Here is a 12406-nt window from a genome sequence, read left to right as displayed (position 1 = left end):
AGCATATTACTTGCTTCCTTACAGGTTCTGTCCCAAATAACTGGGAAAAGAAAAAAATAACTATCTGTAATGTTTCTTTCCTTTCCTTTCTCTTTCTTTTTCTTTCTTTTTTTTTTTTTTTTTTTTTTTTTTTTTTTTTTTAATTACTGTTTAATCAAGTTACCTCATAAGCCTCAGATCTTGCTGTGTTTAATATTTTTTATTTTTCTATTAAGGCCCAGCTATGCAACCCTAGGGAAGATACTGCTTTTAGGCAAACTCTTCAGTGCCTCTCTAGCAGCCAGAAGACTCCACCTCCCTCCTCGTGCTGTGTTATTTTGCTTCTTAATGTACCGCAGCTGCAGAAAGCACAATCCCACAGGCAACTGCTCAAGGAACAAATCAGAACAAATCCCCCTTCAATCGTCTTTCTCAACTGTTGTGATTGCGTAGGGTTCCTGGGCCGTGTGATCATCATGTTTGCTGCCCGCCACTCAGGCACTTTCATAATCACAAGTGATAGATGGATTCACCCCTTGGGATCAAAGCGGCTTTGCCCTGAGCAAGGCATTTGTGGATGGCCATATGACAGTGCTTTGGACCTGCTCTAATCTTTCACACAAAATAAAGAGCGCTTAAAACATCAGTTCCTGAAGAAAAGAAGGGAGGCGGAAGGCAGCTGGAGAACACTGTTTTGTCCCATTTGTCACTGCAGAAAATAATTCAGAACTAAACACAATTCACCTGTTTTCTCACACACTGGTCTTAGTTCAGAGACGGAGAGAAAACTGGGGGTCCTGAGAGAAGTTCAAAGTGTTTTGCATTGCACAGTGCAGAGCCATTATCAATGACATTGCAAACAATGAGGGAAATAACTGCTAACCAGCTAAGAAGAAAGAATTTCATAAACCACCCTTACTGTTTAGGGTCTAACAGAGCCACTTATGTTATGTAACCATCATGTTAACAAACAGCACAGCAGTATAGGTGAGGCCATTTTCTGACCTGCTGTAGAGCAGCACACAGATGGGGTCTTTTCCAGATTTTCTTTTATGATACAGATAGCCTCTATAGAGAATAGCCCACTTTTCATAAGGTCCATGGATATGCACAATTAGAGTTGTGGACAGGGATCAGCACACATAGAATCAGAGAATCACTAAGGTTGGAAAAGACCTCTAACATCATTTAGTCCAACTCTGCATCTACCACCAGTATTGCGCACTAAATTCTACTTGCAGTGCACAGGAAGCATACAAAGGCTGCACAAACTTTACACTTGAGCTTGACCAGTGCAAATGCCAAAAAGGTGTCACAGTTAACTGTGGACTCCACTTGTGCCGTGCAGAGTGATCGTTACAGTCATATGACAAGCTCTCTAGGTTGTTTGACACCCAAATTGTGATCTGTGGTTATGTACAGCCTAACCACAGTGATACCTGCAAATATGGTTCAAGCTGATCTACAGCATATCAGCTGGAAAAGGAAACGTCTCTGCTCCTTTGCACAAGGAACTTGAACAAAAACTGTTTTGTTTCTCCCTCTGTGACAGAATATAGCCTCTGGGGTTCAGTGGAAGTTTTTGAAAACAGTCTAAAAGCAGCTTTCCTGTGCTGAAGCATTATTATACTCTAGGATGGACACTTCTCCAGCTGCAACGACCAAATGGCTCAACCATCAGATCGATGGTTATTTTGTATTACAAAGAGTAATTTTTTTCTAGTGGCAGATGAAGCTTGAATTACACACTGTCACATTTGTCCAGACTGAAATTCATATGAAAATATGAAATCATAAAAGATGAAGAAGAGGGAAGAAGAGGAGGAAAGCCAAGTTTTTCAACACGTGGGATGAATCAGTGGTCTGGGTTGACCCAAGAGTGAGCAGCGGTGCTCTTTCTTGGGGACTGGCAGCTGGCAGGCCAAATAAACATCCAGTGCCAGTGCGGTTGGGTGTCCTGTAAAACCAGCATTGGCAAAGGTCATTTTCACCCTTGTGGGGAAAGGAGGGCAACTTCTTGTGAACATATGTGGAAGGGGAAGCCACACAGCAGCACCTTGCAGGAGGGAAGGAGCCCCACACAAAGGTCTTTGTATTATGATAGAGTTGTGAGGGTGGTACTGAGAGTGGGGTCTGTTGAGTTGAACACCCAACAAAAGCCAAATACCTGGAGAGAATGAGCCTCAACACTTAGCATCTGTGTTGACAGGTTACATCAGTCATAGGGGGCTAGAAAGCAAGTTCACATGGAAGCAAAAAGTCTTTCTCAGCATCCAGAAGAAAATCAGGGCTCTTATGCTCTGGACTCTGCTGTATCTGTCCTCGAGGGTGGTCACGGAGCTGAATTTGACATTTATATAGCCAGACACAGCTGCAGAAAGTTACTAGGAATTAAAGACTCAAAGGCACTCTGAGGGCAAGGGCTCCTTCCTAGGCTGCATCCTACTGCTCCTAGCAATGGGCTTGGCACCGCAATCTGGTGATTTTTGCTTGTCCTTGTCCCTGGTAACTCTTGACAGTGACAGAAACTTGTGGGGATTGCTCATTTGGCTGCTGACTCCAGCACTATAGTGCACAATGCCAAAGTGTAAGAGATGGGCACTGTCTTGAATGCTGGATCTTGAGATAATTACTCCTGTCGGCATCCCTTGAGAGCCCGCCTGGCTGGCAAGGCAGGATGGTTGTATCGTTTAACACCATGAAACTTATACAGCAGCATCTGAAACTCCAGACGTTCTCTTGCAAGAATGAATGATGTCTTTCAGTGCTGCAGACCTGGGCAGCAGCCCCATCAGCTGCTCCAGGGGAGGCTGGGAACAAGTCACCCATCACATGCACCCTGGGAAGAGCTGCCTCGTGGAGGGCTCCTTGACCCAGGCATCAAGTTATTGTTAGCACCCTGCAGCATGAAGCTGGATCATTTGAGCTTTCCATCCTGCCCCGTGGTGCTGTGGCTCTTTGTGATGGATATCTTCTGTGAATTTTCTCTTTGAAGAGACCAAAAGTAAGCAAGGCCTCTTTCAAAACAAAACTAGTCCAATATTCTCCCACTTCCCTGAGCAGTTTTGTGCAGATTGTATGCAGTTGGTAATGAGGTTCCAGGTCATTTCTTATTTTGGGTACCATCTGCTGCAGTGAGAAATAACCAAATGTATTTTATAAACACCATACGGATATGGTTCATTTTGCCTAATAACGTCAAAATCCTCTCTCATGGCAAAGTATATTTGAACTTGAAAAGACCATTCCTGAACGTCAGTACAGCTCCAGAAAGTCTATCACTTCCACCCAGACACATTCAATATAATTCTTTTGCAATATATTTTAACATTTTCCCAGAGTGTAGAAAGTGGGCTGTACAGGGCTGCTATGACAGCCGAATATGAGACTACGAATTATAACTTATGCATATCATGCATATTATGACATGACTGTGCATGGCAGCCTTACTGTGGAAACTACAAAAAAAGGAATGCTTCAGAATTCCCATTGTTTTCCTACTTAGTGTTTGTGCAACATTTTTCACTGTGGTATCCAGAGGCTTTTGTCATGAAAAAAAAAAGTGATTATTTTTGAGCAGCCTTTTGAGAGAATCATGTACCCAAATGCCCACAGATGTGGCAGAGAGCCTTGCTAGACAATCCATTTGCCTCCGAGGATGCTCTCAGGTACCAGAATAGTTCCTGCTGACACATTCTCTTCGTTACGTCCTCATCAGGCTTCCCAGCACCCACTTCCCATCCTTGTACACCTGCTCCCTTCTCTATGCCTTGCTGCTTACCAGTGGGCAGGTGGAAAGGGTGCAAACAGTGGTGGGCTGCAAGGGAAGACTCTGTGTGACTGATGGCGTTTGGAGGTGTGCAGTGAGACTGCTCCAATTCTCAGAGCAATTTTGGATAATTGCAATGGCAGTTTTGGCTGGAAGGAAAAATGTCTTCCTGGCAAAGAAGTAGTTGGCTTACTTTAACTACTGGCAGCAACATATTAACGTACCTTCCAGTTTAGTTTTTCTTTTTTTTTTTCCTGCAACTGTAATTAATTGACTCCTTTGTAAAATTCTAGATCATGAATAATGAAATATATTAAATAAAGCCGTGTCTAACTCTGGTGCCTATGCCATTTCATTAAAGACCTTACTGAAACAAATAGTTGCTACTACATTTTGTTTAGAGAAGGTTTCAGTTTATGAGGCAGTGCTTGTATGCAATACGGCCTAACACCCACCCTGTGTAGAGGCAGGATGAGAAGGAGGCAGGAGGTTATGTCCAAAAGTAGGAGCAGCCTGGCTCCTTGGGAAGTACACCTCTTCTCCTCCACCCAAAATGTCATTTTTGAGCACCAGCATTTTCCACCAGCCATGAACCAATTCTCTTTTTGATGCTCTTATCTTCACTCTGCATACCCTGACTGACCACACCTTTTGGGGTACTTGCTTCTCCTTTTCCAGCCCAAGTTCCTGTTTAGAAAGAGATCTTAAGTAGCTTCTTGCTAATCTTCTCGCGACCACTTCTTTCTTGCAGTCCCCCCCCCTTCCAACACAACATTGCATTTTTTCCATTTCTGTGAGATATACAAAAAAAAAAGTAAAAAAAAAAAAATCCCAAAACAAGATCATTCTCCCTCTCAGACATTACTTCATCTAATTGCAATGCCCTGAATGAAGATCTAGGCATAATCCTCAGCACAAGTGGAGTGAAGGGGAAGGGAACACATTTAAGCTGCCTGCTGCATCTTCTCACCACACAGTTTCTGAAGTGCCTCCACCTTCAGATTTGTCCATGGTGAAGATACACTGGGATAGGTAAGCAGTCAAGTAAGCAGTAAGTAAGCACAAGCAGTAAGTAAGGGAAAAATAGCTTAATCATAGCTATGCAAAAGATGAAGCAGTTTACTGCTTGTGTGAAAAAGTCAAAATCGGACAGGAATTGTCACAATTTAATAAAGAAATCAATGGACTGTGGTGTAGTCTGGTTTCTAAATTACCTTCTTAAATGCCCTCCTGAAGGAGTGATGTCCCAGCACTGGAGAGCTGCGCATGGCACCAGGTCAGGAGAGAAGAGCTTCACTCTTGAATTCAGGCAGTGAAAATACAAGGGAGCACTGAAAATGAAAGCTGGTTTAGATAAGGCTGTCTTTACGGAGAGTTGCTTTTTTGATACCAAAGCACGTGGAAATGGCAAGGTGGTGACTTTGGAAACCTCAGGCAGAGAATCCCTATAACAGCCCCAAAAGTGAAGCAGATAAGCTAACCAGCAGTAGCTTTGTTCTGCTTCCTGCTGCTGAATTTTTCCCTGTTCTTTAGGACAAAAATCAAGGAAGACAATATTCTTTTTTTTCTTCTTTGTTAAACACTCGCTTATCCCCAGATACAGATATAAATTATTTCCATTTTGGAGGCCAGCCTTTGTGTACTCCGTTAGTTTTCAAATCATTGCCCAAAAATGTTTTTAGATGTTAGTGTAATCAGGATCATAACTTGTGTTTATTTACCTAAGCGAAATGGGCACACACTTAAAAAATATGCGTACAACACCATCATGCTGGAGCATAGAATCAGAATCAACATTTGAAAAGATTTGAAAGGCAGTACGTGTGCTCATGTATGCATACAAATGTGAGCTCTCTGGGAGCATGATTTGTCCTTTTTGGCATGGTGTGATGCTAATTGCAGTGTGCTGAGTTTTCTGATTGTGGACTTTGTGTGGGGATTTTCCCCTCCTGAGTATAAGACCATTTAGACTGCGTGAGTTTCTAAAGTAAAATTAGATACCTGCGGAAGATTTACAGTAATTCACTTTCAATTTAGAGCTGGCTTTTGAACCAGAACAAACAGATGAGCATCTGCTGCCCTGAAAATTATACAAAATGTAGACACCATGCAAAAATCAAACATCTCTGAAAATGATTATTTTGGCTACATAATCAAGCAAGCAATTATTGCATTATCTACAAAGTATGATCATACATTATTAATACATTTTCAGAGAAAAAGGTTTTAGTAAATGCAGTTTTTCTGGCTTTTATGATGCTTGAGGACCAAACGTAATTCTAACTGATTGAAAAGACTTCACAGCTTGTCATTTCCCAGTTTAAGATTCAATTTGGTTAGGCATGACAGTAAAGAAGGAGCAGGAAGAGCAGAAGGATATGGGCATTTGTGCAAATGATTACAGACATCCTTCCTATGTGTCATGCATATCCCAGGCTGAAGAGCCAATTTTCCAGTGAAAGAGGATTTAATGAATGCAAACAGTATAGTATGCTGTGCTATATGCAGTACTATATACAGTGCACTGTATTCACAAGTTCAGATATAGAACCAGGCATACATTTTTCGCCAACCACCAGAGTTTCATGTGATGCAAGCAGAATAGGAGGAATATTTTCAAAACTGGGAAAAGAGCTTAAATTAGGTGCTTGTTGACCTTTGAAGTTCTGGGCTGCAGCGACTTTACAAAATAATTCCCATCTTCAAAAGCATCTTAAAGTGGGATTAATTGCAGTTCATTTCAGCTGTCTGAAAGTTAGGCATCCCATCCAAGTCTCCCCAGATTATTTCTGCAGCTAACAGGGAGAAGCTACTTTACCTGTCTTGGATGCTCACCCTGTGACTGGATGAATCACTCAAGCCTAGAAATCTGGGATTTATGCCATCAAAGTTATAGGACAGGGATTCTTTAGTCATTAACAGTTTCAACGAGTTTGCAAATGACTTCTGGAAATGGAAACTTGTTCTCCAATTAATTTGGGAAAGTGGATGTTACCTCAAACCTAACCTGAGCTAGCCAAGCTAGCCACATGCTAGCTGCTCACTGAGCTGCATAAGCTAATGCCAACAATGGGAAGAACCATTTGCAGCCCAGGTTAGGGGCAGGATCTTTTTGGGTCCCACTCTACTTCCTTTTTTAAAAGGTGCTTGGAAACATATCCTAAAATGCCAACAGGAAATACTTGCTGCGTTATGGACACATGGCCCAGACTGCTTGGGGACTCGTTAGTCAAGATAGTTTTAAAGATAAACTTTTTTAAAAGAAAACATGAGCAAAAACAAGCTGTGAAAGAGTTGACCCAAACTTCTACCAGTGCCAGGAAGTCTACTAGAAAAATGTAAATGTTGTGTGTGCATGTCTGGAAACATTGGCAAGCAGGCATCACAAGAATTAGTTATACAAATTGCCACTAATGGGTGACAGTACCAAATGCCATGGGATAAATTCATCCTTGGCATGAAGAGGGGTAATTAAGTCTAAATGTACCCTTGTGATATAGGTAAGCATTATTATTCTGTTTTGACAGGCGGAGAGAGGTGATATTTTGCCCTAGGCAATTCAGCTTTACAGAAGACTGACAAACGTAATTTATGGTGAAGGATGATGCTATGCTCTTCAGATGGGATTTCTGGTAACATCATCACATTATCCCATAAAGAGATGGCGTGAGGTAGTTAGTGATTTTGGAAAGCTTGTCCTCAGAAAGAAAACTCAGAAAGCACGTTCATGATGTATGTGGTGTTATCTGAAAAACCTTTACAAACACAACACTGCTGTGTATGTTCTGACACTAATGCTGCTGTAAGGAAAACTTGCTCTTTGGGAGCTCAGTGACTGTCAGCTCACAATGCTCCCAATAGAGTGCTGCTAGGCACGTACCTCTTGGTGGATCTCCCAAAGGAGGGAACATTTTTAATCCATGGCTCCAAAGGTGCATTGCCCATAGAATGAAGAGACTTAAACGGTACTCTGAATATTTAGCATATAAAAGTTTCAACATACAACAACTTCCAGCTGGAAAGGCAGGTTGTATGGGGAAGGGATTTCCAATGCAGTGAGCCCCCAAGCTATTTGTCTGCATTTTCTGTAAGTTTTCATCTAGTGAAAATAATTCTAAATGATAATAATAGGCTTCTAGGACATACAAATCTTCCTTGACTGAGAATGAAGCTTGGAAGCAAAAAGATCAAACACTAATTTGACAGGAATGTAAGCAGTACTTTTGGTATATGTTTCCAATGTTAGGATATGTTGTGGAAAAAATAGATGTTATTACAAGAAAAAAAAAAACAACCACAAAGAGCCTGAATTATGGCTGCATAATCTTTTCTCAATTACAGAGGAAAAAATAGTCTTTTTATTTTTTTTTTTCCTACTCATGGTTCAACTTTTAACTGTTTCAGTTCAATAGCACCGTCTTGTCAATCTTGTCTCAGTTGTCTGCAGGGCTCTTTGCAGCCTCAATACCAAAGGCTCTGAAAATGCTGAGGTTTCATCCATACTCAGAGCAAACAGGGATGTGAGCCACCTGAATGACTGCAGCATCTAGGGAAAGCAAAGTACTGAACAGGCATTACCCCTTCCTCAGGGCCTCTAAGCAAAGCTGGAGCAATGTTTTGCACTGAAGAAAGAGTAAACATCTACAAATTCCAAATTGCACTAGATTTCAAACAAGGAATCTTCTGAACAGTGTTGTAGGAACAAGACTACTTTTTCTCAAGATTAGTTACTGCTGCAAAGCAAAACACTGCTGTGCATTGGTATTCTGACAAGCACATGTATGAGAGGGAGGAAAACTCCCCAACCTGGGCAGTTTCAGTTTAGCCCCCCCCAACCCAGTCCATTGCAAAATGTAGGTAGTTGGTTATATTTTTGGCTCTGCAGAAAGGAAGCCAGAAAGCCTTTGCCAAGCAGGCTGTGGGGCCCACTGATCCCGTGAGCTACAGATGCTCAGGAAGCTGAGCGCCCATGCAGCTTGTGCATAGGAAGCGGTGCCCGCCAGCTGCCTCCCGTGGGGCCCTGTTAGTCCTCCATGTCCCCGTCTCCAGTTCGTGTCACCACGCTAACCCCCACTGCTTATCTAAGGTAGGGCCAGCTTCCTCACTCTTGCCTGGCATGTGGCAACCTGCTGCTGTGTCATTGCACAACCCCACAGTTACATAAGAGGGTCTTAAGAAAGGGTGGGATGAAGAGAAGTGAGTAACTGCCACAGTGTGTTCTGACAGTCTGAGCCCGGACAGTAGTTACGAGGGGAAAACAGCATGGAGGATCTGTTTCCTGAGATGGTTCATGGGTGATTTAAGTCCCGTGTCATTTCTCCCAGCCGAAGTCCATACCTGTGTTAGGGCAGCCAAAACAGCTGGCACTTAATCATTTGGTTGCTTCAGGAGTCATTCTCTGATCTTCAGAGATGGGCATTTATCTAATGCCCATTCCTCATCCCAAGCTGTGTGAAATCAGGCAGATGAGTCTGCAGGCACTTATAAACCCCAGGACAGAGTGATGCTGAACCCAAAAAAGTTCAACCTGGGAAGTCAAAAGCAGATCTCAGTCAAGAGCCTTCTGACACTGCATTGCCGGGTTTGTGTTTTGCATGAAGCAGTGCATCCCATGTGAGGAGAGAAAAGCCAGACTCAGCTGCTCACCACTTTGGAGAGTTACCCTTTTCCTTCCCACGGGGTTTCCAGCGTCAGCCCACAGCATTTGTCACCTGGCATGGGACCAGGTGGGACATTTGGGACCCTTCTTCAGTCTTCAGGGAACAATGGAGTGAATTCCACAGAAAACTGATTCAGGATACTGCCCTAATCTCAGCATGAGGGGCAAGTGGTCAGTTTCCATGGGCAGGATGAGTAATCTATCCTGATTATCCTAAGGTATCGTTCAGGTATATAAAGAAAACCTCTGTTATTCATCATCTGTAATAAAATGGCATTAAGCCAGAGCCTGTTATTAACTCTTTAGTGGCTGAACACAGATTTTTCTAACATGAGCTACCCACTAATGCAAAGTGCATTATGTTTTTATGGCAAAATCCCAACAGCACCAAGAGGTTAATTAAACTAGGGAGAGGAAAATAAAGAGGCTTTTAAAATGAATTATTCAGGAGATCAAAAAAAATCAGGCACACATGAGAAGCATGATACTTAGAAATCCTAAATGTAAACATGCATTCATGGATTAATGTAAGATTAAGAAAATAAATACTAGTTATCTTGCTTTACTGCTATATATTGTTAAACAGCGCAGTCTGCCTGCACACTTTGAAGAAATGCTATTAATTGTAATCAACATTATTGATGTGGAGGACTAAGCAAGGTTAAATAGATGCTGCAAGGGAAGCAGTATCAGAACTCAGAATGCACCCTGGTATGGCTGATAGCTAGGTCATTCCTCCTTGTGGACATCTTTCTCCTTGCTCCAGATAGCACACACTGGACCCTAACTAACTCTGAGGAGGTGATGCCAGGCATGGTGGCCCTGCCCACCTTTGCCCATGATGCCCTTGTTATCTGTTGGTTGTGCAGTCTGAGATGCTTGTGCAGCCCTATGGCACTCAGGTGGGGATCCATCCAGCTGCTCCTTGAGTGAGAAAAACGAATCACGTGAAAGCTCACACTTTCTTGCAGGAGACAAAGGAATACAGCCACCAACTCCCACAGAAATGCCCCCAGCCTGGAAGGGGGCTCGTTTGGCAGGGCTGTAGCAAGGGAACTGTCTTGGCTCTCATCTCACTACTGGTTTTGCCAAAATGTGCCAGTTTGACTCCACACCAGTGCCCCCGTGGGGGAGTCACTCCCCAGCTGCCAGATGCATGAAAGGTCTCAGACACGAGTCCTTTTTTTCTGAGAAGGCTTTTTTGGACAGATTCTAGGGAGATCAGCAGACCCACCAAGATGGGTCCGTAGGGTATTTTCTGAACAGTGGGTGCTTTCTTTGTCTCATCTTATGAAGCCACAGTGCTACCATTGGGATTTTCAGCTGCGTAACTGCCATTTTACACTTTGAAGAAACAACAAATTCCTGAATTAATGTGAACTTTCTGGGCCTAATTCTCACATTTAGCAAGCCTCTACTAGGCACAATAAAATACGAGGTACAATATTATTGTATTCAGGTTGAAACGCAATTAGAGAACAGGGCTTAGGGTTCCCAAGGTTATTATGAACTCTTGTCCTTACATGGCAGGTCAAAATGACAAATACTTTGCAAGTTCAGGCACCTACATCAAGTTTCTGTCATCCCCAGGGAGGCATTCTTGTTAGGTTAGCAGCTGTCATGAGATGTTTGCTGCGATCCTCCCTCCTAAACGGATTAGTGTAGGCACTTCCTCAGTCTGGATTCAGCCTGGGTAAAAAGCCAGAGGGGTGAGCTTCCAGGAGAAGCCTGAGTCCATGTCTCCAATGCAAGGTTTTAGGGGCCAGTCTTCTCTGATATATGGTTGTGCTTTTTGATGTTTCACAAAATCTGTACTCTCTAGAAGAATAACTATGATCTACTAGGGACAATTCTGCTTCTCAGTCAAGCTAGGGATACAAACTTCTAGTTTGGAAAAGTCGTCTTTTTTTATCTCCTTTTCTAATTTCACCTGTGATTTGCAAAGCAAACCTTGTTTCTGGAGTCAGAATCAGAATCTTTTGAGTTGGAGGAGATCCTCAAAGGTAATCTAGTCCAGCTCCCCTGCAATGAACAATTTAGGGACATCTACAACTAAATCAGAATGCTCAGAGCCCCATCCAGCCTGACCTTGAACATCTCCCAGGACAGGGACTTCCACTACATCTCTAGGCATCCTTCTCCACTGCCTCACTTCCCTCATCATAAAACATATTCTTCTTGCAGCCAATCTAAATCTCCCCTGTTCTAGTTTGAAACTGTTTCTCCTTGTCATATCACCACAGATCCTGATAATGCATCTATCCTCTTCTTTCTTACAAACTCCCTTTACATACTGAAGGGCCGCTATCTGGTCACCTCGGAGCCTTCTCTTCTCCAGGATGAACAATTTCAGCTCCCCCAGCCTGTCCTCATAGGGAGGTATCCTGTCTCTTGGATCTCTTGGTGGCCCTGCTCTCAATATGCTCCAACGGGTCCATGTCTCTCCTGAACAGAGGACTCCACATCTGGATCCAGTACTCCAGGTGAGATCTCACCATCACAGAGCAGAGAGACAGGATCACCTCCTTCAGTGTGTTGGCCACACTTTGAATGCAGCCCAGGATACGGTTCACTTTCTGGGCACGTTGCTGGCTCATGTCCAGCTTCCCATCCACCAGTAAGATCTTTTTCAGCAGGGCCAAGCTCTGTCCTCGCAGGCCCCAGCTTGTATTGGTAGTGTGGGTTGCCACAACCCAGATGCAAGATCTTGTACTTGGCTTTGTTAAATCTCATGAGGTTCTCCACTTGATTTGCTTGACCAGTCAGGTGGCACACAGTTCCTGCCATGACATGCCAAAGGATTTCTTTAGACATCATGCTCTGATCTCTGGTCTAGAAAGGGCAGGGCACAAAACACTCAGTAAAAATACATCCTCAATTTTAATTTTTTAAGTGCACAGCCTTCTACGTTCCCTGTCATTGTGGCTTTAAACGCAGCTGTCTCACCAATGTGCAGAATCTTTTCGCTCTTCAGTTGAAAAAAATAAGGCGAGTGACAC

Source organism: Tetrao urogallus (assembly GCF_951394365.1).
Source record: "Tetrao urogallus genome assembly, chromosome: 4".
Lineage (NCBI taxonomy): Eukaryota > Metazoa > Chordata > Aves > Galliformes > Phasianidae > Tetrao > Tetrao urogallus.
This window is presented reverse-complemented; position numbering follows the sequence as displayed.